At 40.8% G+C, this 26,963-nt stretch overlaps 1 protein-coding gene and 1 pseudogene across 6 annotated transcripts in view; one reads left to right on the top strand and one right to left on the bottom strand.

Annotated features, from left to right (window-relative positions):
- The window catches only part of CUNH18orf25 (chromosome unknown C18orf25 homolog), a 104,429-nt gene that overhangs the window by 10,034 nt on the left and 67,432 nt on the right, over positions 1 to 26,963 (top strand). The window lies entirely within an intron of this gene.
- Positions 16,863 to 19,008, bottom strand: LOC103727868 (annotated as a pseudogene). The gene is made up of 2 exons (XR_001872264.2): positions 18,923 to 19,008; positions 16,863 to 18,228 (listed from the first exon to the last, which is right to left on the bottom strand). The product of XR_001872264.2 is annotated as an elongation factor 1-alpha 1 pseudogene (transcript).

The following is a 26,963-nucleotide window of genomic DNA, read 5'->3' as shown; positions in this document are numbered from 1 at the left end:
GGGGCACTTGGAGCCTTGGCACCTGTGTATGCCTATAAAGTCATTGGGTAGATTTCAATCATGATGTTTATTACTTCTACTAATTAACATGACGTAAATTTCCATGCTTCCTCCTCAAATATAATATATTCTTAAAAATTTGTTGATTTTTTTTTTTTGTGTGTGTGTATATCACACAGAACATCCCAAACCATCTTATTCAACTAGACCCCCACCTCCCAGATGGCACCCTCCCATAGCCTCTCTCCCCCCACTAGAGCCCTTATAATCTGATATCCCTGGTACTGTCTGCTGTGTTGTCGGCACCCCCAGCCATTCCCCACTACTTGCCCTTCTGGTGAATCTAGTCAGCCTATCTAGAGGTCTTTGTTTTAGGAGGGTCAGCTGTTCCTCATCTAGCAGTAATCAGTTGTCAGTATCCCTTTAGATTAGATTGGGGTCTGCTGTTCATTTTCCCAGTTCTATGTTGGGTTACTATCTGGGAGTCCCTTTGGCCACCCTGGCCAAAAATTCAAAAGAAGGTATCTCCTATCTGGTATTGTTGCTTGTTATATAGCCTTTGGCTACACATATGGACTCTTAAAAAAATTATATTGACTCCTTTAATCTTTGGTTATACTTTCCTTTTGGGTGTTTAAGGCCATACAGTTGGCCTAGATAAACCAATATATTTTTACTATTAAGGTCATTTGAGGATCTGTTTCTCGGGGGTCAGATGGGCTTGGGAGGAGCCCCTGGCTCCTTTAAATGATTCCTCTGTGTTGACCCTCCTCTTTATAGACTGGACACTGGTTCAAGTCCATCTGGTGGGGACTCCTCGGCCTCTTTGATGAAGAGGACAGGTGGCCCACCACAATGACAGGACATTTTGAGAGATACTCATAGTCCCCTGGAACTAGTCGACCTAGGAGGGCAGGAGCAAAAACTGTCCTTTATGTCCCTTGATCAAATTAGTATAGGCCTCAAAGTATGTCTGTTAAGCATCTAGGGTTAGTTCCACCAGTCTGGTACTTTTAATTACTGTGTGCCATGTAGATAAATCTTGGGCAAACATCAATTGTTCTCAGATAAACCTTACCTATACATATATTTCTTGACCTAGTATGTATAATTTTTTTGGAATAATATGGTTCCCTCTGGTTTTTAAAATTAGCTAGGCATTATTTACCTTTTGCATTGTCTCACCCTTCCATCATGGTTTATTACATACATAAAAGGTTGGATTTTACATGTTTCATTTAAGATAAGAGAGAAAGGAAAGCTTAAGCTAAAACTTAAAATATGTGTAAAAAAGCAGATTTTGGTAGCATTTATTGCAGAGCTTGTATGTAGATACGCCAGTTTTCTGGAAAACTGCCGTTGACCCATTTTACACTGGAAATGGTATAAGCCTGTAGGTTTTCTGGAGCTAGACTTGAACTCATGATCTTCCTGCCTCTATTTCTAGGTCTGCCTCTATTTATAGGTCTGTACCACAACTCTCAGCTGAAAAAAAAATCATATTCTTTTTAAAAAATATTTATTTTTTTAATATTATTTTTATTTCATGTGTATGCTTGTATTGCCTGTGTGTAGGTGAGTGCACCCTGCGTGTAATGCCCGTGGAGGACAGAAGAGGCCGTCGGATCCCTTGGAACTGGAGTTAGTGGACAGTTGTTAGCTGCCATGTGGGTGCTGGGATGCGAACCCAGGTCTTTTGCAAGAACAGTCAATGTTTTTAACTGTTGAGCCACTCCAGCCCCCTTATTTATTATTTTTATTTTATGTGTATGAGTGTATTGCCTGCATGTGTGTTAGTGCACACGTGTCATGTAATGCCCATGAAGATCAGAAGAGTGTTGGATTCCTCTGGAACTGGAGTTATAGACGGTTGTTAGCTCCCATGTGGGTGATAGGAATCAAACCTGGGTCCTCTGCAAGAGCATCCAGTGCTCTAACTGCTGAGCCATCTCTCTAGCTCCTCTTTTTTTTTTTTTTTTTAAAGACCATCTCAATATGTAGCCCTGACTGGCCTGGAACTCCCTGTAGACCAGGCTGGCCTCAAACTCACAGAGGTCTGCTTGCCTCTGCCTCCTGATGTTGGGATTAAGGACATTGCACCACCAGGTTGGACAAAATGTTAACATTTACTCTTCAAGGATTGCTTTTTTTTCCCTCTACATCCAGCTGCAATTTACCGAACAATTATGAGCCTGAGGGTAAATATGGTGGATAGATTTATTTTTGCAAAATTTTTCATTTTTCTTAGGGATTTCAGGCTCCAGCATATGTGGTGATCCATCTTTATGTGAATTATTTTCTGAGAGAGTTGGAAAATGGCAAGAGCAAAAATCTTGGAGAAATTTAAAATTCATATCTTAAAATAATTCTTGATTTACTGTAATGGTGCTTCTGAGTGAGTGCTTTTCTGTCATCAGCCAGTGCTTTTTAAATTTTTTATTTATTATTTTTATTTTATGTGTATGAGTGTATTGCCTGTATGTGTGTAAATGCACCCTTGTTGTGCAATGCCTGTGGAGGTCAGAAGGTGTCGAATCCCCTGGTGCTGGAGTTATGGATGGTTGTTAGCCAACATGTGGGTGCTGGGAATCCAATCCAAGTCCTCTTTAAGAGCAGTCTCTGCTCTTAACTGCTGAGCCATCTTTCTAGGCCCCTAGCCAGTGCTTTTTGCAGTTGGTAACTTCCTTGCCTGTTAGTTGATGCTCGTTTATTCACAGCCCTGGTGGAGGGCTAGGTATATGCCTGAAGTGGTAGTATTTGCAATATGAAGAGATTTCAGCAGCCATTATCACTCCTGGCCTATTTATAGGGCTTGTATCAGTGGAGAGCAGGTTGGCTGGCAAGCCAGCAAAGCTGCTTTTGTGGTTGCAGTCTCACAGTTTGTATTTCAGTTCTGGCTAGGTCAGCTCCAGCATGATTCTGATGACACCATTCAGCTTTATTAATTTTAGTGTACCTTTTGTGTGCTCCAGCCCCCTGGTATGCATTTCCTAGTCAACTTCACTCTTAAGGAAAGAAAACCAAACAACAGTTAATCACAATGAAGGATAATAAGTAATAATTCCTAGTGTCGTGTAGTGGTGCTCAGAGTGCGTCATTATTTCATAAATGTGTTTTTATAGTTGTGTAGATCAAGAGTCAAATATAATCTTTGCATTGTTTAGTAACATACAGATTTCCTCTTTCTTTGTACATTTGTGAAGAAATTGGTTTCCCCACAGTCTGAATCTGTTAGTTCTGTTCCCATAGTGGTAGTAGACATGCTCTTCTGGCCCTTGGCGTTTTTGCTGATTGATGTCTTATGTTTAGATTTGGTCAGATTCCACGATGTCCATTCGCTTTGTCAGTTTTTCCTTTTTCTTGGCTGGTGAAGAGGCTTTACAGATGATGCTGAGTGCTTGTCTCAAGAGGCACATGTTACTTCTGTCTGTGATGTTAACAGTTGCTGGTGCCCATTGTCCAGCTCCATTAATGAATTACTTATAATCTTGACTTTGGAATGTCTTATCTCTGGTTAAGAGTCATTTGTATTATATTTTGTTTATAGCCTCTTTAGTTTCTTTCTTGTAAGTGTAGAGGAAGGATGGATTACTGTGGAGAATTGAGCAGTTGACGCTCTAATTCTATAGTTGTTTTTACTTCAATCTTAATATTTGTTTCCTGTACTGTTCACATTATCTTGCTATAGCTTCTCAGTGGAAAAACTAACCTAAAATCTTGGCAGATAATTGAAAAGTTTTTAGAAGACAAAATTGGTTTGAGGTATTGGTACTTAAGACTACTGTTTTGCTGGGCTTGGTGGCATATGCTTGTAATCTAGCACTTGGGAGGTATAAGCAGGAGGATCATGAATTCAAGACTAGCCTGGACTTTATGGGACGTGTCTTAAAAAAATATTTTTCACCCTCCTTGAAGCAGTATATCTATTGTGCTGCAGTCAGAAAACTCAGGTGGCATCTAATTAGAAGTTAATTTTCTTAGATGATTGTTAGTATCACAATTCTTTCCCTTTTCAGAGCTATTTATCTATACTTTTTTTTTTTTTTTTTTCCTTTTTGTAGTGATGGAGATGGAACCAAGGGTTCTGCACATGTTAGGCAAGTACTCTACTGCTGGGCTATATTTGTAGGTTTTTGTTTTTTTAAAAGACATACCCTCTGTAGCTCAGGCTACCCTTGACTTGAAAACCTGTTGCTTCTGCCTCCTGAGTGCTGAAATTACAGGTATGTACCACCACACCCTGCTCCCATTCTGAGAGCCAGCTTGTCTAGTGTGAAATAACACGCTTTTAAAATATTTTTTGCAGTGTTAGGTTTAGAACCCAGCACCTCACTCATCCTAGGCAAGCACTTTACCACTGAGTTGCATTCCTAGACTGAGAAATAATTTAGAATTTAGTGACAGTTTCCTAAACCAGCAGGAAATAAATGCACAATACTGGTTGAAAGTGGTAGTTTATCTTCATGTGTTATAGTTTGGCTCTTGGTTTCCAGGCTGCATGTTTCCTGTCCTCTGTTCTTAATGCCTAAAAAAGTGGAATTTCAGAACATCTTAACTTGGACATTTTTTTGGACCAGGTCTTACTATGTAACCCTGACTGGCCTAGAACTCATAGATCTACCTCTCTCTGCCTCTGGAAGGCTAGAATTAAAGGTGTGTATCACCATGCCCAGCTGACACTTTTCTTTTAACTATCTAAGTGTAGAGTAGGCAATAGTCAGGATTTCTCTAAGGCAAAGTAGCTTTGAAAGTAATTTTATTTTATTTTTATTATTTTTATTTTGTATTTAATTATTTTTTATTTTATGTGTATGAGTGTATTACCTGTATGTGAGTGCACCCATGTCATGCAATGCCACGGAGGTCAGAAGAGGGTGTTGGATTCCCCTGGAACTGGAATTTAGGATGGTTTGTAGCTGCCGTGTGGGTGCTGGGAAGCGAACTCGGTCCTCTGCAAGAGCAGTCAGTGCTCTTAACTGCTGAGCCATCTCTCTAGCCTCTTATTTTTATTTTATGTGTATGAGTGCTTTACCTACATGTATGTAAGTGCACCACATATATGCAGTGCCTAATGGAAGCCAGAAGAGGGCGTTGGATCCCCTGGAACTGGAGTCAAGGAGTGTTGTTATGGAGTCAAGGATTGTTCCCAGCTGCCATGTAGGTGCTGGGAACTGTACCTGGGTCTTCTGGGAGAGCAGTAAGTACTCTTAATTGCTGAGCCAGCTCTCCAGCCCCACAGTTTTAAAGTTAATTAAAAAAAATATTTTATTTATTTTTATTTTATGTGTACGAATGTATTGCCTGCATGTATGTGAGTGCATCCGGGTCATGCAGTGCTGCAGAGGTCAGAAGAGGGCTTCGGATTCCCCTGGAACTGGAGTTAAGGACAGTTCGTAGCCACCATGTGGGTGCTGGGAATCGAACCCGGGTCCTCTGCAAGAGCAGTCAGTGCTCTTAACCGCTGAGCCATCTCTCCAGCCCCTTAAAGTTAATTTTAAATACCCACAGTTTATTGTTAGGGATTTTGGTGGTATCTTCTTTCTTTTTCAGACATGGTCTCCCTGTAGCCCCAGCTGGCTTCAATCTTACCGAGATCTGCCTACCTCTGCCTTGAGAGTGCTGGGATTAAAGAAGTACACCACCACACTCAGCTAGATTGTGTTTTTTTTGCTGGATCTTGGTCCCATCTATCAGGGAAGTATATGTATAGGACAGAGGACAAATTGGCAGGGGTCAGTTCTCTCCCTCTACCATGTAGGCACTGGCAATCACACTCAGATTGTTAGGCTTGGTAGCAGGTGCCTTTACCTGCTGAGCCATCTTGCCAGCCCCAGATTTTTTTTTTTAAGCAAGACAATTGTAGGTTTTTTTTTTCTAATATTTTATTTATTATTTTTATTTTATGTGTATGAGTGTATTGCCTGTGTGTACGTGAATGCACCCGTGTCATGCAATGCCTCGGAGATCAGAAAAGGGCTTTGGATTCCCCTGGAACTGGAGTTAAGGACAGTTTGTAGCTGCCATGTGGTTACTGGGAATTGAACCGGGGTCTTCTGCAAGAGCAGTCAGTGCTTTTAACCCCTGAGCCGTCTCTCCAGCCCCGTGGTTTTGTTTTTAAGGTAAACTTATGAAATTAGCAGTGCTTACATTTATGAAATGGCATATTATTTGTTTATATTAATAGTTTGTACTGATTGAGCCATAGATTAATGCAAGGATTTGATGTACTATTTGTATATCCTGTGGTTGTTGTTTTGAAAAAAATAATTGTTACTGCTTGTCTGAAAGGCACAGGTTTTTTGTCTGTGGTTGTTGTTTTGAAAAAAATAATTGTTACTGCTTGTCTGAAAGGCACAGGTTTTTTTTTTTTTTTTTTTTTTTTTTTTTTTTTTTTTTGGTCTTTTTGAGACAAGATTTCCCTGTAGCTCTAGCTGGCCTGGAACTTACTATTTAGACAGACCAGGCTGGCCTTGAACTCACGGAAATCTACCTGCTTATGCCTCCCAAGTGCTGGGATTAAAGGTGTGCGCCACCATGCCTGGCCAGGCATAGGTTATTTTAGTAACACATTTGTAGATAAAGTCAATGCTCAGAGGAAGGAAACCAAAATGCCCTTAATTCTATTTTAGGGAGCTGCAAAGATGGCTCAGTGGTTAAGAGCACTGACTGCTCTTGCAGAGGACCCAGGTTCAATTCCCAGCACCCACATGGTGGCTATCAACCGTCCATAACTCCAGTTCAACGGGATCTGACACCTTCCTCTGAACTCCATGGGTATTGTACGACATGGGTGCACTTACACACATGCAAGCAATACACACATACACATACACATAAAAATAAAATATTTTTTAAAAAAGATTCTATTACCGTACTTTTTACTGATTTTTACTTACATGTATGTGTGTGTCTGCTTGTCTGTATGTGCACTACTTGCATGAAAGTGCTCATGGAGGCCAGAAGAGAGGGTGGAAACTCCTAGAACTGGAGTTAGAGGTGGTTGTTAGCTACCTGATGTGGATACTGGGAGCCAAACCTGGGTCCTTTGCAAGAGCAGCAAGTGCTCTCAACCACTGGGTCATCTTTCCAGCCTTATCAGTGTGTGTGTGTGTGTGTGTGTGTGTGTGCGCGCGCGCGCGCTTGCCTTTTTTTTTTTTTTTTTTTTCCTTTTGAGGCAGAATCTCTTGTAGCCCGGGACCGAGGCTGGCCATTGATCCTGGGTTTCATGAATGTTAGGTAAACACTCTACCAACTGAGTCATATCCCCAGTTCCTGCCTCTGCTTCTTGAACATAATCTGTCATGCCCAGCTGCACTTTTTCCCACTCTTTTAAATAAAGAATAATGGAGTGTGAGTGAGAGGAGACATTTAGTATATTTAAGGAACACCTTTTGCTATGGTCTGAATTTTTGTCTTCTTCAGATTTATGTATTGAAATCTTAACCCCCAAGGTGTTGGTATTAGAAAGGTGGAGCCTCTGGGAGGTGATTAGATCATGAAGATCTGCCAGAATGAGTGGGATTAGTGCCCTTATAAAAGAGGCCAGAGAGAGATTAGATGAGATCAGGAGTATTCAGGTTGGATTGGCGAGGGAACCAAAGAGGTATTAGATTACCTGTCCCTTCCACCATGTGAGAATTCAGTGAGGAGGAACGTCCAACAGACCCTTACCAGACACAGATACTGGATCTGTCAAGAGCCTTGACACTGGGTTTTCTAGTGGCAGGAACTCTGGAAAATAAGCTCTGTTGCTGAAGCCGCCTAGTCTCTGATGTGTGATACAAGCAGCCTGAATCTACTAAGGAAGCTTTTTCTTTTCAAGAAATACTTTAAAAAATTTTTATTGTGTGTGTATGTGCATTATGTATGTGGGGGCAAGCATCCCATAGCATGCTTTTGGAGGTTAGAGGACAGTTTTGTGCAGTTGGGTTCTGTGGATCAAATTTAGGTTGCACAGCTGCTTGCATGGTAAGTGCCTTTACCCACTGAGCCATCTCACTGGCCTGAGGAAACATTTAAGGTTGAATATAAGTTGGGCTAGAAATATGAGAAGGAACCACCTTCAGAAAGAACTATGGGAAAGTGTTTTTGGCAGTGAGAACAATGAAGTTTAAACCTCTCTGCATGTTAAAAGATTCTGGAGCCTCCTGGGTGAAATCAATGCTGAGAATAAGATTTCAGCACTACATACCTAAAAAGTTATTTAAAAACCTATTTTATTACCTCTCTCTCTCTCGTTCTTTCATTCTCTCTCTTTCTCCTCCCCTCCCCTGTGTTTTCCTGGGGATTAAAACACAAGGCTTTGTATATACCAAGCAAATGTTCCACCAATGAGTGAAATTTAATAATTTCTTTTACATTTATATATTTATTTATTTGTGTGTTTCTGTCTGCTTGTCTGCACTTTGGAGTGTGCATGCCATGACATGTGTGGAGGTCAGTGGACAATTTTTGAGAGGCGACACTCTCGTACAGGATCTGGGTTTTGAACCCAGGCCATCAGGCTCAGTGCTAAGGGCCTTTATCTGCTGAGCTATCTTTCTGGCTCTCAATTTTTTTTTTAGTTAGAAACATATGTAGAGAAACTGTAGATCTAGGTAAGGAGCACTCTTCTTTACCTTCATAAGTTGAAATGTAGATATACCTTCATTCACACAAGAGACATATTCTTGTATATTTGTGGACCTTCAGATTCTAAGTAGCAACCTTCAAATAAATTTTAATAAATTTCAAAGAAATTATCTTTGAAAATTTGTGTGTGTGTGTGTGTGTGTGTGTGTGTGTGTGTGTGTGTGTAAGGGGATGGGAATTGAGACAGGACCTCACAAAGTAGCTCTGGCTAGCCTAGAACTCAATATATAGACCATACTGCCCTTGAACTTACAGTGATTTTTGGTCTCTGTCTTCTGAGTGCTGAGATTATTGGCATGAGTCACTATGCTCTGTTTAATTTTTTTGAGATGGTTTTGTTACAAAGCTCAGGATGGCCTTGAGCTTCTGATTTTCCTGTTTTAGCTTCCCAAGTGCTGTCACTGAAGGCATGTACCAGTATATCCAACTAAAAAAAATGTGTGTGTGTGTGTGTGTGTGTGTGTGTGTGTGTGTGTGTGAGGGGGGAAGAGAGAGAGAGAGAGAGAGAGAGAGAGAGAGAGAGACAGGGTCTCTCTGTAGCCCCAGCTGGCCTGGAACTCACTATGTAGAACAGGCTGGCCTTGAACTCACAGAGATCCACCTGCCTTTGTCTCCCAAGTGCTGGGATTAAAGGGGAGCACCTTGCTGGATGTGGTTGTGTATGCCTGGAATCTCAGCTACTGAGGCAAAAACCTTGCAAGTTCAAGGGCAGCCTGGACAATGTAGCCATTGTCTCAAAATAAATCTTGTCTCAAATCTTGTCTTAAAACTAAAAAGGACTGGGGATGTAGCCCAGATGTAGAGTACTTGCCTAGTATGCATGAGGCTTTGGGTTCCGTCCTCAATAATATAGAAATAAGCCCATAACTTACTTGCTTATACTTACTTAATTTGAGGTAAGCTGGAGTTTATTAAGGATATTAAAAAAATTTTTTTAAATTTTATGTGTATGCGTGTATTACCTGAATGTAGGTAAGTGCACCCATGTCGTGCAGTGCCCACGGAGGACAGAAGAAGCCACCGGATCCCCTGGAACTGGAGTTAATGGACAGTTGTTAGCTGCCATGTGGGTGCTGGGATTTGAACCTGGGTCTTCTGCAAGAACAACTAATGTTAAGATAGTTGTTAAGATAGTTAACCGCTGAGCTATCTTTCCAGCCCATATTAAGGATATTTTAATACAGATTTTAGGCAGAGGTGGTGAAGAGAAAGAAAAGCACTGAGGAAGAAAGAAAGATACACCCCAGAGCCAGCCTGAGTGTGTACTCTCAAAGAGTCAGAGAGCAGAGAATAAAGGTCTTGTAGCCCAGGCTGGCCTGGAATTTGGAAGACCTTGGACATCTGAACCGTTTGCCTCCACTCCTGAGTGCTGGGATTACAGGCATGCCCTACCACACCTGGTTTATGTGGTACTAGGTATCAAACCAAATCCCTTGTACATGCTGTGCAAGCACTCTACCAAGTAAGCTGCATCCCCAGCCCAAATCCTTGTCTTCAAGTGTACAACCTAACTTGTTTTTTGTAGAGTTTAGATGTTTAGAATGTTCATGTTTAGTTAAAAGAGGCTGCTTGTATAGCCTGGTCCATCCTTGAAGCAGAGTAGAAATTCAGAAAGTGTTCTAAATATATCTTTCTAAATCTGTCTTGGCCATTGGCCTACATATTCTTTTCTTAGAAATGAGTATTCATTTCAGGTTAGCTATAATCAGTAATAAAAATAATTAAAATGTTCTCAAAACCTAAATAAAATTGTTTAGAGATAGTTGTCAGTATAGGTAGTACACTTTTCTTTTTAAGTGCTGAATATCAAACCCTGCTCTATTACAGAGCCACATTTGAGACCACAAATTACAGCTTTTAAAAAAGCCTAAAATGGCAACTGATTACCACTAGGTGAGGAAGAGCTGATCTTCCTAAAGAGAATCTAGATAAGCTGACTAGACCTCAGTGAATGTCTGGGGTCACTGACTAGACACATTGGGCCTTAACATGGATGATGGAGTATATGGGTTCCAGTGGGAGGGCTATGGGAGGGTGCCAGTGGGGACAGGGGTATAAAGATGATTAAGATTGTTTGAGATATTCTGTATAAAACACAAAAATTCAGTAAAAACAAATAAAAATAAAAAAAGCCTAAAATATGCAATAACATGTTCATCTTTTAAAATAGTTAGAAAAAGCTTGTTTGGTGACTCATGTCTGTAATCCTGGCACCTTGGGGAGACAGAAGGAGGAGGATTAGGAGTTGACAGCATCCTCAGCTATATATTTCAAGGCCAGTCTGGGCTGCATGAAACCTGTCTCAAACCCCTTAAAACCAAAAGCAACAAATTGTTAGCAACTCACTATCCTTTTAGTGTTTGCCTGTTTACGCTGTTATATTAATATTGAGACAGGATCTTGCTATGTAGCTGAGGCAGACCTCAAAGATACAGTGTAGTCTAGGCTGGCCTTGAACTTATGGTCCTCTTACCTCAAGCCTCCCTGTTGCTGGCATTACAGACTTTGCTACCCCTGCCTGAGCAGTTTCTTTTTAAAAAAATTTTTATTTTTTATGTGTATGAGTGTATTGCCTGCGTGTGTGTAGGTGCACCTGTGTCATGCAGTGCCCAAGGAGGACAGAGAGGGTGTTGGATCCCCTGGAACTGGAGTTAGGGATGGAGTATAGATGTGGGTGTTGGGAATGAAACCCTGGTCTTCTTGCAAGAAAAAACAGTACTCTTAACTGCTGAGCCATCTCTCCAGCCTCTTGAGCAGTTGCCTCTAGGACATTTTCAGAGACTTTAAAAAAACGTACATTTATTTTTATTTTGCCTGCATGTTTGTAAGTGCACCATGAGTGTGCCTGGTGCCCATGGATGCCAGAAGAGGGTGTTTGATCCCCAAGAACTAGAGTTAAGGATGGGTGTTAGCTGCCATGTGGGTGCTGGGAACCAAACCCAGGTCCTTTGGAAGAGCAGGAAGTGCTCCTAACCACTGAGCCATTTCTCTAGCCCCATTCTCAGAGACTTTATGTGTTTGTTTCTTCATAAGTTTTTTAAAAAATATTTTACTTATTATTATTTTTTTATGTGTATGTGTGTATTGCCTGCATGCAATGCCCATGGAGGACAGAAGAGGCTGTCAGATCCCCTGGAACTGGAGTTATGGACAGTTAGCTGCCATGTAGGTGCTGAGATTCAAACCCGGGTCTTTTGCGGGAACAGCCAGTGTTCTCTTTTTAAACATTTATTTATTTATTTATTTATTTATTTATTTATTTGTTTGTTTGTTTGTTTGTTTGTTTTGTATTTTTTTGAGACAGGGTCTCTTTGTAGCCCCAGCTATCCTGGAACTCACTATGTAGACCAGGCTGGCCTCGAACTCACAAAGATCCGCCTGCCTCTGCCTCCCAAGTGCTGGGATTAAAGGCTTGCGCCACCACGCCTGTCCTGTTTATTATTTTTATTTTATGTGTTTATGTGTATGCATGTATTGCCTGCATGTAGGTAAGTGCACCCGTGTCGTGCAATGCCTGCGGAGGTCAGAAGAGGCTGTCGGATCCCCTGGGACTGGAGTTAACAGATAGTTGTTAGTTGCCATGTGGGTGCTGGTAGTCAAACCTGGGTCTTCTGCAAGAACAGCCAGTGTTCTCAACCACTGAGCCATCTCTCCAGCCCTCTTCATAAGTTTTATCAGTTAAAAAAAATCTTTTTATTATGCTGGGCATGGTGGCATGTGCTTTTAATCCCAGCCCTTGGGAGGCAGGGGCAGGTGGATGGATCTTTGTGAGATTGAGGCCACCCTGGTTTACATCGTGACTTCCAGGTGGGCTGTGACTAGCGAGACCCTGTCAAAAAACAACCAACAAAAAAGCCTAAAAAAATTATTATTTATTATTTTATGTGTATTAGTGTATTGCCTGCATGTATATAAGTTCACCTGTGTTGTACAATGCCCACAGAGGTCAGAGAGGCTGTCAGATCCCCAGTGTGTGCCACCACGCTCAGGTTTAAATTTTATTTTTAATGTTGTCAACATTCTCACCATACCATACAACTTATCATTCTAAACATTTAAAAATATATAATAATACAGTGGTTTGGAAGGATGGCTTAGTGAGGACCCAGGTTTGGTTCACATGGCTATTCACAACTGTCTGTAACTCTAGTTCCAGGGGATCCAGTGCCCTTTTGGCCTCTTTGGGCACCAGGCATGCAAGTGGTACACGTACAATATGCAGGTACTCACATAGACAAAATAAATTCTTTTTTCTTGAGACATGGTCTCACTGTATAACCCTGGCTGGTCTGAACTCCACTATATGGGCCAGGCTGGCCTCAAACTCACAAAAATCCCTCTGCCTCTGCCTCCCAAGTGCTGGGATTTAAAAAGGCATGGCCCATCACACACACACACACACACGCACATGGGGGTATTAAATTGTTAAAATTATATATCAGATCTGAAAGAACTTCTTAAAAATTTTATTTTATTTCTTTACGTGTGTGTGTGTGTGTGTGTGTGTGTGTGTGTGTGTATGTATGTGTGTGTCTATGCTGTGGCATGTATGGAGGTCAGAGCACAACTTGCCAGAGTTGGTTTTCTCTCTACCATGTGGGCCTGGGGATGGAACTCAGGTTGCCAGACTCAATGACAAGTCTGAGCCATCTTGCCAGCCCAAGAAATTTTTAATTGATACTACATAGAATTTTAGTTTATATTTTTGTATTGAGCTTGTCTCCTGCAACCTTGGCCCCCTGTGCCCCCCCCCCCCCATTTATTCTATGTATGAACCATTATTCCCTGCTGAAGTGCAGGAAGTTTTGGGAGCTGATTCTCCTCCTGCCTTACTGGTGCAGGTCTCACTTATTGTTTCTCCTCTTCAGCATATTCAGGCTAACTGGCTCAGGAGCTTCCAGATGATTCTTTTGCCTCCACCTCCCATTTTACCATAGGAGTGCTGGGATTATGGATGTGAGCCACTGCATCTAACTTTTTGTGGGTTTCCGGGATTGAACTCGGATTGTCAGGCTTGTACAGCAAATAATTTTACTTGCTGAATCATTTTGATGGTCCACCTTTTATGTTTTTGGGGGCAGGATCTCACTATGAAGCCCTGGCTGGCCTGGAAGTTGCTGTGCAGACCAGGATTGTAGGCATCTACTGCAACACTTGACAGGTTGTTAAGATTTTTTACTGTGGTGTACTCATCTTCTAACATTTCCTTCTCTTTCCCATCCCCTCCCTCCCTCCCTCGATCCCTCCCTCCCCCCTCTCTTTGTCCGTCCATCCAATCCATCCAATCCATCCATCCATCCATCCATCCATCCATCCATCCATCCATCCATCCATCCATCCGTGCTGGGTGCTAGGCAAGTGCTATACGTACCATAGTTACATTTCCAGCCCCTGAGCTCATATTTTTCATTCATACTTAAAAATAATACTTTTAAAAGTTTACTTATTTTTATTTTATGTTTAGGAGTATTTTGCTTACATTGTATGTAAATGCACCTCATGTGTGCTATGCCTGTGGAGGACAGAAGAGGGTATCAGGATCCTTTGGAAAGGGAGTTTGGGACAGTTGTTACTTGCCATGTAGGTGCTGGGAACCAAACCTGGGTCCTCTGCAAGAGCATCCAGTGCTCTTAACCTCTGAACCATCTTTCCAGCCCCATTCATACTTTTTGTACTCCATTATGAGTATTTTTTTCAGATTAACTTTTCCAGTTTGCTAGTTTTCATCTGTAGTATTTTGCTTAATCTGGTTTGAAAATTCTATTTAGTTCTTTTAAAAAATTAATTTTTTTGTTTTTTTTAACTTTAAAAAATTTTTATTGAGAATTTCATACATGGATATAAGGTGTTTGAGCAAATCCATGCCCACTCCCTCCCCTTCAACTCCTCCCATATCTCCCCATCACTTTTTCCTGACAACTTTGTGTACTCTTTTTTTTTAATGGGACTTTTTGCTACTCTAGCATTCCCCCCTCTGAAGTGGTAACCCTAAAATCTTTTAGGGATTAGATAATAGCTCCCAAATACTTTTGACATTTTTGGCCTTTGGAAACAGAGTATGTTGCTAAGAGGCCCAAGGACATTTTGACTTTTAGCCAAGAAACTGGCTACTTTTCTTTGGGGTCTTTTTACCCTAATTGCCTAGCCAATTCCTACCTCTTATTCTTATCACGCCATCCTCTGACGGGATTACCCAAATTGCCAATAGGGAATCAGGATGCAGACCACTCTGGCTTCTTCCATGCTGAACAGGGATGCAGGGTGAGGCAATTGGAGTACCCCTTCAGTGGGTCTATCTATAAGACTCCCAGATTGCATAACTCTTATCTGTAGGGAGAAAACAAAGTCCTTGACTGGTACCTAGGAGATGTGAAAGAGAAGTAAAGGCAAGAGTAGTTAGCATTACAAGTTCTAGACAGGGAACCAGAAAAAGGTCAGAACAGGGCAAATTTCAAATGTTCATATCAGAGTATATTGGAATTTCTTGAAGAGAGCTTCCAAAAGCATCCCTCTATTGGGTTCCTCCTCATTTTTCTTTTGTCTGCCAAGGCTGGACTAGAGAGTGATGGACTCAGAATTTGTTTTCAGGCACTTTGATAGCTGTTGGAGTGGTTAGACTCAGTGTCAGTTCCCACTCAAAGGCTTCTAGATAGGGGGAGAAAACAAATTTAGCCATCATTTTAGAACAATAGTGGGTTGTCTCCCTTAGCTACAGGTGGGCACTACAGTATGCAGATGAAGAGTTGAAGTCTTACATCTGAGCAGTACTTTCCAATTAGAAACAAAATCATCAATGAGAAATAATTGTCTAAATAACATTTTATATGGACTTAAGCCTAATGTCTGGGATTTGGCCCTAATCCCACATGGTCTTCTGGAATTGGGGTGACTTAAAGTATCTGGGGAAGGCTAGGAAGAGAAGGCTTGATCCAAGCTGGGTAAAGGCTTTTCAGTGTGCATACCCTCAGGTCACTCATATACCTCAGCAACCGCTCAGTCATCTCTGTAAGTAAGCTCAGTAAATCATTGGTTCCCCAAGAAAACTTTAATCAAACATTAGTTTGACACTAGAACCTTTGAAAGGGATAAACATTGCTTATCCCCAGGAAAAGAATTCTCACAACAGATAGAAAATTTATTTGTTAATGTTATTATGTGTCATAATTATTAAAAAAGAAAATGAGAATGTAAAACATGTTAAAAGGATATAGGAATGGAGATAATTTTCAAAATAGAAAATATGAGAAAGCCTAAGCAAGTGATGAAGGCCTGTGTAGGTTTGTTATATATAAAGGATGAGACAAAAATAATATACATATAATTTTAAAATTTCTGAGGTCATAGTTTAGTCAGCTAGTTCAAGGAACAAAATATATGTCTAGTCAAGGTTTATCTGAGAATATTTGATTTTTGCCCAAGCTTTATCTACATAGCACATGGTAATTAAAATACCAGACTGGTGGAACTAATCTTGGACATTTAACAGCTGCACTTTGAGGCCTACACTTACCTGGTCAGAGGGACTTAAAGAACAGTTTTTGCTCCTTGCCCTCCATGGTCAACTAAGTTCCAGGGGACTATGGAGCATCTCTCAAAATGTCCTGTAGCTGTAGTGAGTCACCTGTCCTCTTGTTCAGGGAGGCCATGGAGACCCCACCAAATGGACTTGAACCAGTGTCCAGTCTACAAAGAGAGGAGGGTCAACACAGGAAACATTTCCTCCATGCTTCCAAGTATAGCCAGCCACGATCGAGCAGGACCTTTGACTTATCTTCACATACATGGAACTGGTAAAAGAAAGGAGCCAGCTCCTAAGCCCATGTGACCCCTGAGGAACAGATCCTCAAACAACCTTAAGAGTAAAAACAAATTGGTTTATTTGGGCCAACTGTATGGTCTTAAACACCCAAAAGGAAAGTATAACAAAGATTAAAGTGATCAGTATAATTCTTTAAGAGTCCATTTGTATAGCTAAAGGCTACAGATCATTAAACTTGTTTTAATGGTTCTCAAAATTCTGTGACAGATTTTTGGTCAAGTTGTTTCCATTAAAAAGCACTGATTTTAAAAACTAATAATTGAAAACTGCCACACACACACAAAAATGGTCTGCAAAACATTCTCCTTTCCTTCTGAAGGTTTTACAATGCATTGTTATCATTGTTATCATTAACCAGTCTTTTACTATTAAACTTAAATGGCCAATGGAGATAAACAGTTCTGAGACTGTTCTACCACTGATTAAGACTGGTGGCTTTCTGGGCAGACTTGGTGACCTTGCCTGCTCCAGCAGCCTTCTTGTCCATGGCTTTGATGACACCCACAGCAACTGTCTGCCTCATGTCACGAACAGCAAAATGACCCAGAGGAGGATAATCAGAGAAGCTCTCAACACACATGGGCTTGCCTGGAACCATGTCAACAATGGCTGCATCACCAGATTTCAAGAATTTAGGACCATCTTCCAGCTTCTTCCCAGAATGGTGATCAATCTTTTCTTTAAGCTCAGCGAACTTGCAAGCTATGTGAGCTGTGTAACAATCCAGCACAGGGGCATAGCCAGCACTAATTTGGCCTGGATGGTTCAGGATAATCACCTGAGCAGTGAAGCCAGCTGCTTCCATTGGTGGGTCGTTTTTGCTGTCACCAGCAACATTACCATGTTGAACATCTTTGACAGACACATTCTTTATGTTGAAGCCTACATTGTCCCCAGGAAGACCTTCACTCAAAGCCTCATGGCACATTTCAACAGACTTGACTTCAGTTGTAACACTGACTGGAGCAAAGGTAACTACCATGCTAGGTTTGAGGACACCCGTCTCCACTCTGCCCACAGGGACGGTACCAATACCCTCCTAGAGGGGCAGTTGCAGAGGCTTGTCAGTTGGACGAGTTGGTGGTAGGATACAGTCCAAAGCTTCCAGCAGTTTGGTTCTACTGGCACTGCCATCCTTATGGGTGACCTTCCATCCCTTGAACCAAGGCATATTGGCACTTGGCTCTAGCATTTTGTCACCATTCCAGCCAGAAATTGGCACAAATGTTACTGTGTCAGGGTTGTAGCCAATTTTCTTAATGTAGGTGCTGACTTCCTTAACAATTTCCTTGTATCTTTTCTGGCTGTAGGGTGGCTCAGTGGAATCCATTTTGTTGACACCAACAATTAGCTGTTTCATACCCAATGTGTAAGCCAGAAGGGCATGCTCATGGGTTTGCCTGTTCTTGGAGATACCAGCTTCAAATTCACCAACACCAGCAGCAATAATCAGGACAGCATAGTCAGCCTGAGATGTGCCTGTAATCATGTTTTTGATAAAGTCTCTGTGTCCTGGGGCATCAATGATAGTCACATAATATTTGCTGGTCTCAGATTTCCACAGAGAGATGTCAATAGTGATACCACACTCACGCTCAGTTTTAAGTTTGTCCAAAACCCAGGCATACTTGAATGAGCCTTTTCCCATCTCAGCAGCCTCCTTCTCAAATTTTTCAGTGGTTCGTTTGTCAATTCCACCACATTTTAGATCAGGTGACCGGTAGTGGTTGACTTGCCCTGACCACGATGTTGATGAGTCTTTTCCTTTCCCATTTTGGCTTCGAGTTAGCAATGGTTTTCACAACACCTGTGTTCTGAAGGCAAACCTGTTACAAAAAAAAAAAAGCCAGTATATTTCTTTTAAGAGTCCAAGGGATTACACTTCCCAGACATTAGGCTTAAGTCCATATAAAATGTTATTTAGACAATTATTTCTCATTAAAATTTATTTTTATAGTTCAACATTTTATCATCTGGTATATTAAACTGAGCCTGGGTGCAGGCCTATAATCCCAGTTACTTGCAGACTTGAGGCATGAGGATTGCAAGTTCAGGGCCTGTCTAGTTTACATAAAAACAAGTTTAAGGTCATCCTGGGCAGCTTAGACTTTGTCTCAAAATAAAAACTGAAAAAGGACTGAGGATGTAGTCTAGTGGTAGAGCGCTTACCTAGCATGCACAGGGTCTTAGGTTTAATTCCCTGTACCACAAAAGTTTATTTATTTTTGCCATAGTCTTATGTAGCTCACATTGGGATATGTTGCTGAGGTTGACCTTCAACTTTGGGTTATTCTATCTCTACTCCTGGAGTGCTGAGATTACAGGTGTGTACCTTAGGTCTGGCTTTTTCCTTTATGTTTTAAATAAGCCGATCCATGAGAGATTATTGTGGGAGATTTGGGGAGCTGGTGTAAAAATGAAGCTGCAGAAATTTAGTAGTGCATGCTCCTTGTTGCTTGTTTGTTGATTCACGTCTCTGCGTTGAGGTAGCTTTGAAGACTGCGGTTGTTGTACCTTCTCCTGGGTCCTTGAGCTTTTCTGACTCCTGGATCAGACATGTTTTTAACTGTTTGACAAAGAGCCCTGGCTCTGTAGGACCTCTATACCATCAAGGGGTTAGAGATAACAATGCTAACATACAGTTCTGTCTGTCTTGTTGACTTAGCTTGCGTTTTCTACTTTGTTCTCATTTAGTTTATGGGCTCTGGCTTATTCTTTTCTCCCATTACTGTCTACTACATCCTTCTTTCCTCTTAATCCTGACCCTGTGAGTTTTAGACTTCTACCATCAGTTGCAAAAGACAACAATTGTACAGAGACTTCTTAACCAGCTCTCACAGCGTCATAAGGCCAAATCTTATGCATGTGTGTGTGAATGAGAACTTTTGACTGACCCACTTGGTGACTCTGTTCTTTGATTAAACCTCTAATTATACATTTTCCAAAGACCACATATTTGCCATAATATTTATCAGTTGTAGCAACACAAATGGAAACTAGGAATCCTTTGTACTGAGTTCAGGATTTGCTCTGATCAAGATGTCAGAACCTGAATGTTTCAGAACATTTTTCCTTAGCAGGTTCCTTACCACTGGTAGATTTACCAGTGCTGCATTATGGTACACAAGGCTATCACTCAAATACATAAACCCAGGGGTTATTCTGTGAAAGCAGAAACTCTTCTGTGTTCTTTCTAGTACATGGGACATGGGACTTTCCTGCTGTCTTTGGAATTTTGCAGGTAGCTTGAGTGCTTGCTATCAGCATATGGGCTTTGTCTTTAAGTACAAGGTGGGGTTTACCACAATTGGGCTTGGCATAGTTTGGGCTGTGAAGCTTGGCTCTAGGTAGTAGTGTCTGAAATGGCCCATTCATTTCTATTTTACACTTTAGATTACATCTTTATTTATGTATTTGTGTGTACGTATATGCCACGGAGGTCAGAGAACAACTTGCCAGAGTTGTTTTTCCCCTTCCACCATGTTGGTCCTGGGTATTGAACTCAGGTGGTCAGGTTTGGTGGCAGGTGCCTTTACCCTCTGAGTCATCTTGCCAGCCCTAATTCATTCATTTCTGTGATGGCTGGCTCTAGATATTTTTAAGTATTTTTGTTCTTCGTGTATTTTCATTTTTTCTTTTTGTATTTTCTTTCTTCCTTTTCTTCTTCTTCCCTTGATGACCTTGAACTCCCGATCTTCCTGCCTCCACCTCCTGAGTGCTAGACTATATGCCACCATGTCCTGTTTTATGCAGTTGCTGGTTGGGTTCTGGGGTGGGGGAGCACTTAATGCTTGATAGGTAAGTACTTTATCAATGGAACTAAATCCCCAGCCTGGAGACACTCCTTTTCGAAATGGAAATATCTAAAGCTGGGCATGCTGCCTTATACCTTAATCTCACCATTGGCCTGTAATCCGTTACTCTGGAGGCTGAGGCAGGAGTATTGTCTCAAGTTCAGGGCTCTCCTGGGCTCTATAGTTCAGGCTAACCTATGCTATGGTATGAGATATTATCTCAAAAACAAAAACAAAAAAAATTAAAAAACAACAAAAAACCAACAAAAGCCAAAGAAAAAAGATTTTCAAAAGGTAGTGTCTAGATTAAGGTTCTATTAGATCATATTAACTATCTATTAGATATGAGAGACTTAGAGAGAATAGTGTTTTACTTTCACCAGAATGACTACAATGAATGACTAGATCCACAATAGTACTATACTGGAATTCATGTAGAGATGAAAGAAAACAAAAATCTCTTGGTTGTTGGTGGGAAGGGCAGATTGGTAAAACTAGTATTTAAAAACTTCCTTCTAAAGCTGAACATAAGCATATGCTGTGACCTAAAACCCTAGGAGCTGGTATTAACTCCTGGTACATGTATATACAACAGAAGCATATACAAAACTTCATGAACACATGGTAGCAGAAACTGAAAACAACCTAAATGCTCATCAAGAATAGACTGGAGCTGGAGCTGAATGTGGTAGTACATACCTTACCTGTAAGCTCACTAGGCTAAACTCATTAGGCTGAGGTAGTGGGATCATGAGTTCAAGGCCCACTTGAGTTATACAACAAGATACTGTTGATGGATGGATGGATTGATGGATGGACGAATAGAAGGATAGAAGGAAGGCAGAAAGGGAGGGAGGATGGGAGAAAAGGGGATGTCTTAGTTTGCTCTCAATTGCTGTGATAAAACACTGACCAAAACCAACTTGGGGAGGAAAGCACTTATTTTATCTTACATCTATCTCCCAGGTCACAGTTTATCACTGAGGGAAGCCAGACAAGAACTGAAACACAGACCATAGAGGAATATTGCATACTGGCTTGCTCTTCTGGCCTATGCTTAGCCTACTGTCTTACGTAACACAGACACACCTACCCAGGGATGGCACTGCCCACTGCTGGCTGAACCCTCCCACATCACTCAACAATCAAGAAAAGGCCCTGCTGGGTGTAGTGGCACATGCCTTTAATCTTAGCACTTGAGAGGCAGAGGCAGAGGCAGAGGCAGGTGGATCTCTGTGAGTTTGAGGTCAGCCTGGTCTGCCTGATGAATTCCAGGCCAGCTAGGGCTACAGGGAGACCCTATCTCAAAAAGCCCCCCCCCCGCAAAGAACTCTACAGCTCTACCTGTGGGAGATATCTTTAGACATGGAGACAGTTCCTCAATTGATGTTCCCTCTATCCAGGTGTACCATGTTGACATCCGAAGCTATCCAGATAGCACAGGAGAACAGGAAGGGGAAGGGAAAGAATAGATTACATAAACAGTGGTGTAATAACACAGTAGAATACTTTGTAGTAATGAAAATGAAATCACAGCATGTAATTGCACATATGTCTCAGAGACATAATGTTGTGCATTAGCTTGATACAGAAGAGTTTAGAGACTGTATTTAGGTGAAGGTTGGAAACAAGTAAAGTAGCCCATATAATAAAGATTGAAATAGTGTTTGTGTTGGAGAATGGTAGTAACTAGAATGACTAGAGGGGACAAGAATGATACTTCTGGGAAGTTAAGTGTTTTGTATCTCTGGTCATTTTGTGGATACGTTCATTTTGTAAAAATGCACCATTGTGTACTTTTAATGTATAATACTTTTTATATTTTATTTATTATTTTTATTTTATGTGTATGCGTGTATTGCCTGCATCTAGGTAAGTGCACCTGTGTTGTACAATGCCTGCAGAGGACGAAAGAGGCTGTCAGATCCCCTGGGACTGGAGTTATGGACAGTTGTTAACTGCCATGTGGGCGCTGGGTTTCGAACCCCGTCTTCTGCAAGAACAGCAGTGTTCTTAACCACTGAGCCACCTCTGCAGCCCCACGTAATGTGTAATACTTTCATACTGATATTTCAAATTTTTTTTTGAGTTAGGATATAGTTATATAACTCATCTTGAACTTGTGATTCCCCCTTCAGCTTCAGACTCCTGAGTGCTAGGATTACAAGTTTGTGCCATTATACCCATCTCTCAGATTTGTTTGTTTGTTATTTTAGAGACAGAGCTTCATGTATTCCTGGCTGGCCTTGAACATAAACTTACTGTGTAGCAGAAGATGGCCTTTAGCTTCCAATCCTCCTGTCTGCATATTTTGAATTACAGGGTTTGGTTTATGCAGTGTTAGGGACTGAACCAAGTTCATGAATGTTAGGCAAACCTTTTTTTTTTTGGTCTTTTTGAGACAGGGTCTCCCTGTAGCCCCAGCTGTCCTGAATTCACTATGTAGACCAGACTGGCTTGAACTCACAGAGATCCACCTGCCTCTGCCTCCAGAGTGCTGGGACTAAAGGCATGCTCCACCATGCCTGGCTGACCTTGAACTTTTGATCTTCCTGTTTCCACCTCTCAAGTGCTGGAATTATAGGCCCATGCCTGGTTTTATATGGTATTGGGACTTGAATCTAGGACCTTGTCCCTTAAATTTGTTCTTTAGTGATCTAACATCTACTTATAACTTCTGTTGGTATTGAGATTTTTCTGGGGAGGGAAGCAGGTAAAAAAATTCGAGTATTAAAAGTGAGGGTATATTTACATGAAAGATTGACCCTGTAGTGTTTTCCTTATTTACTTCCTGTGTTTTATGATTTTTGGTTCCAGGTATAGACAAAATTATCCACTTTTTTTTTTTTTTTTTTTTTTTTGAGACAGTATCTTCTTGTAGCCCCAGCTGTTCTGGAAACTCACTAAGTAGACCAGGCTGGCTTCAGTCTCACAGAAATCTGTCTGCTTCTGCCTCCCAAGTGTTTTGGGATTAAAGATGTGTGCCACCATGCCCAGCTTCCACATTAATTTTAAATAAAATGACAGACTGCTATAATTTTGGAAGAAGCTATTATAAATTCTATTCAAAATCCAGTGCTCTTTCAAGGGAGATGGATAAACGCTCTATCATTTGGTATTTAGAGCTGCATTATTTAAAAGAGCAGGTGTGTTTTATTTGGTCCTGTCATATGTTGCAAGGGAATAGAATGACTGAACCTCTAAGCCTTTTTTTTTCTCTTAGATTTCTGTGACAGACACAATTTCATAATCTCTTGAACAGAAGCTTTCTTATTTTCTCACTGAACATTGGCTCTCTTCAAAATTAGAGTATTCTTTTTGTCTTACCTAGAAATCCACATTTAGTTTGTACATTGTGTATAAAAGAGCATGGTTGGAATTCATAAGTTATCTAATACTGTAGCATACATATAGAACAGCAGGGTAAGGTAACTTTCTGTAGGTCGTATTTGAGCTACTAGTTGCTTGGGTTTTTATAGTTTTAGGGTGATGATGAAAAATAGTTGTAGCAGTGCTAGCAATAATATCATTCATTTATTTAATTATTTATTACAGAACCAGGCCCATGTCTGTGGGCCCTCTACATTGAGCTGCATGCCTTTCCTAGAAAGTGTCATTTAATGGGCTGTGCTTATGTCAGCTTACAGTGTTAACTCGTAGTTTCAATGGAAAAGTCTCTTTGGCAGCAGTAAATTTGTGACATATAATTTCAGTTTGCATTTGTCACGTGAGTAAAGGATAGCACAGTTCTAGTTTTATTCATTTAGTGGAAATATTATGTCATTCTAGTGGTATCAAGGATGATTAATAATAATTCTTTTTTTTTTTTTTCTGGAACTGAGGACTGAACCCAGGGCCTTGCTCTCTACCACTGAGCTAAATCCCCAACCCCTAATTACTTCTAAAGGTATAAAATTGAAAAGGTAATGTTGAGTGCTTAATGATTTTTTTGGGGGGGGTTGGGTGTCTTTTTGAGACAGGGTCTCTCTGTAGTCCCAGTTGGCCTGGAACTCACTATGTAGACCAGGCTGGTCTTGAACCCACATAGATCTACCTGTCTCTGCTTAAAGGCATGCATCACCACACCTGGCTTGAGTGCTCAATGATTTTATACATTGCTATACCAAAACTTTCAGGATTGTTTCCTGTAGTGGCTGGTCTTAGGTAAGATTCCATTAATCATGATCTTTTCTCACAATTCTAAGTCTATAAGAAGCTGTTAATCATCTAAGGGTGTTTGAAGGAAGGTTTCTCTGTGTTTTATGGATTTTTTTTTTCTCCAGATACTGTTCCTTACCTATTTATGGATGAAGGCAGCATTTTTTATGTTAATGTCTATTAAGTGTATCTGTGGATGTGTATCTGTGTGTGCATTTGTGCACATGCGTGTGGATGCGTATTGAAGCCAAAAGAGGGCATTGGATCCCTTGGAGCTGGGGTTACAGGTGGTTGTGAGCTGACTGGTGCTGCTGGGAACTACACTCATGTCCTCTGTAAGAGCAGCAGGTGTTCTAAATGTTGAGCCATCTCTTCAGCCCTTTCTTGTTCTTTACATTGGGCAGTTTGTACTCGATTCCTATCCTGTTTACTGAGTCTTCTGCCATCTTGAGCTAGATGGTGAGTCCTTCTAATAAATTTTTTTTCTTTTCAATACTTGTAATTTCAATACTTGTATTTTCTGTCTCCTTATTGAGATTCCCTATTAGTTGACTGCTGTCATACTTTCTTTTTAAGGTTAAATTTTATCTTTTTAGAGTCAGGGTCTTGCTATTTTTAGCAGAGACTAACTTGGTATTTGCTGTGTAGTGTAGGCTGGCCTGGGACTCATAATCCTCATGCCTTAGCCTCCTGAGTAGATGGGATTACAGATGTATGCCACCACACCCTGATTTCTCTGATTTTTCAGGTGTGTGTGTGTGTGTGTGTGTGTGTGTGTGTGTGTGTGTGTGTGTGTGTGTGTATTGCTGAGACTCAAGTCCAGGTTTTTGTACATGCTAGGCAAGCTCTCTGTCACTGAGGTTCCACACCCAGCCCCTTCCTTAAGTTTTTTGAACATATTTAAAATAGTTCTTTTGAAGTCTAAGTTCAACACCTGAGGATTTTTCCTACTGACTACTTTTTTCTTCTGTATATGAATCATAGCTTCCTGTTTCTTTTGAAAGTCTTAATTTTTTTGTTGAAATTGGGCATTTTATGCAAAATATTATATAAGTTTAGATTTTGATTTTTGTCCTTTTGAAAGCATTGTTCTTTCTTTCTTTGGATAACAGGTAAATCTGTGAAATACCTCTGCTGCAGTATATAGCTACTGATTTCTCTTAACTATTTTTAATTTTAAGCTTATTAGTGGTTGCTTCTGTTATTTCTAGTACTGTTTACTCATCTGCCAATGGTTGGACAGTGGTTGTACACAAACCTCTGGGGCTGGTAATACTTCATTCTCTCCTAGTGAATCTGTTAAGGATAGGTGAGTGCATTTTAAAGCCGAGGCCTTTTCAAAATATACCTGCCACCTTTATTTTCTAAAAGACCTCCGAGAGCATATCTCAACATCTTCAACTGTATTAATTACCTTTTTGTTGCTGTGATAAAATACCATGACCCAAAGTAACTTAAGGAAGAAAGGGTTTATTTTAGCTTATGATTCCAGAGGGATGGAGTCCATCATGGCAGGAAAGGCACAGCATGGCAGCAGGAGCTGGAGGCTGGCTGATCACATTTTCATCCACATACAGGAAGCAGAGAGATGAGGAAAACAGAAGGTGGGGCAAGGCTATAAACCTTCAAAGCCCACCCCCAGTGATGACTTACTCTACCAAGTCTCCACCTTCTAAAGATTCTATAACTTCCCCAAACAATGTCACCAGTTGGGGACCAGTTGTTTAAATACATGAGTCTATGGAGACATTTCTCATTCAAACTCCCACATCAGCCAAGAATATACTTGATAGGTTTACAACCATATCTTCCAGCTGTAGAGCCCTGGACTGCTGTTTCCTGCTGAAACTGTCATTTGCTCAGAGCTATATCCCTAACCCACCTGTATAGGTTTCTCTAGGAAGTGTTTTCCAAGCTTCAGGCTCCATCAGTCATTGTGAAACCAATTCCTGAGCCATGAGCAGCATTAATTTTACACACACACACACACACACACACGGAATGAGTATATCTTGAGTATATTAAATGTCAGGATAAGTTTTTGTTTCATGAATGTCACCAAAAGAAACCCCAAACTCTCAAGTCATCCCTTGTTTCTGCATGGTAATTTCTGAAGAAAGCACTGTACTTTTCTTATTCTATTTTCTCCTGTCTTTTCCATCTGCCTCCCCTTTGCACTTTGCAGTTCATGAGTCATCGTCCCAAAATCACTGGTACCATATTCTCCATCTCTTCTGAACTTCCCTTTCCCTTCTTACACTAATAGTGTCACATGTGGTTGTGGTTGTGATTTTTTTATTTTTTTTTTCCTGCAGTGCTTATCTCCTCTGGCCTGGAGGAAGAGTGGGGAGTAATTTTCTTGTTCCTCATTGCTACTTTTCTGTTAATTTTTCTTTTCCTCTTAAAATAAGCCCCATTTTGAATCTATTTATTGCTCTCACCTGTTAATCACTGTCCCCCCTTTTTTCTCTATGGTACTTGTTCCTTACTGAGATTTTGTGCACTATTAATTACTCTTTTTTTTTTTTTTTTTTGTTTTTTTTGAGAATGGGTTCGTTTTT

Source organism: Nannospalax galili, unplaced genomic scaffold, assembly GCF_000622305.1.
Source record: "Nannospalax galili isolate Female #2095 unplaced genomic scaffold, S.galili_v1.0 scaffold169, whole genome shotgun sequence".
Classification (NCBI taxonomy): domain Eukaryota; kingdom Metazoa; phylum Chordata; class Mammalia; order Rodentia; family Spalacidae; genus Nannospalax; species Nannospalax galili.
Note: the sequence above shows the minus strand (reverse complement) of the source record. Positions and strands in the feature narration are given on the sequence as shown.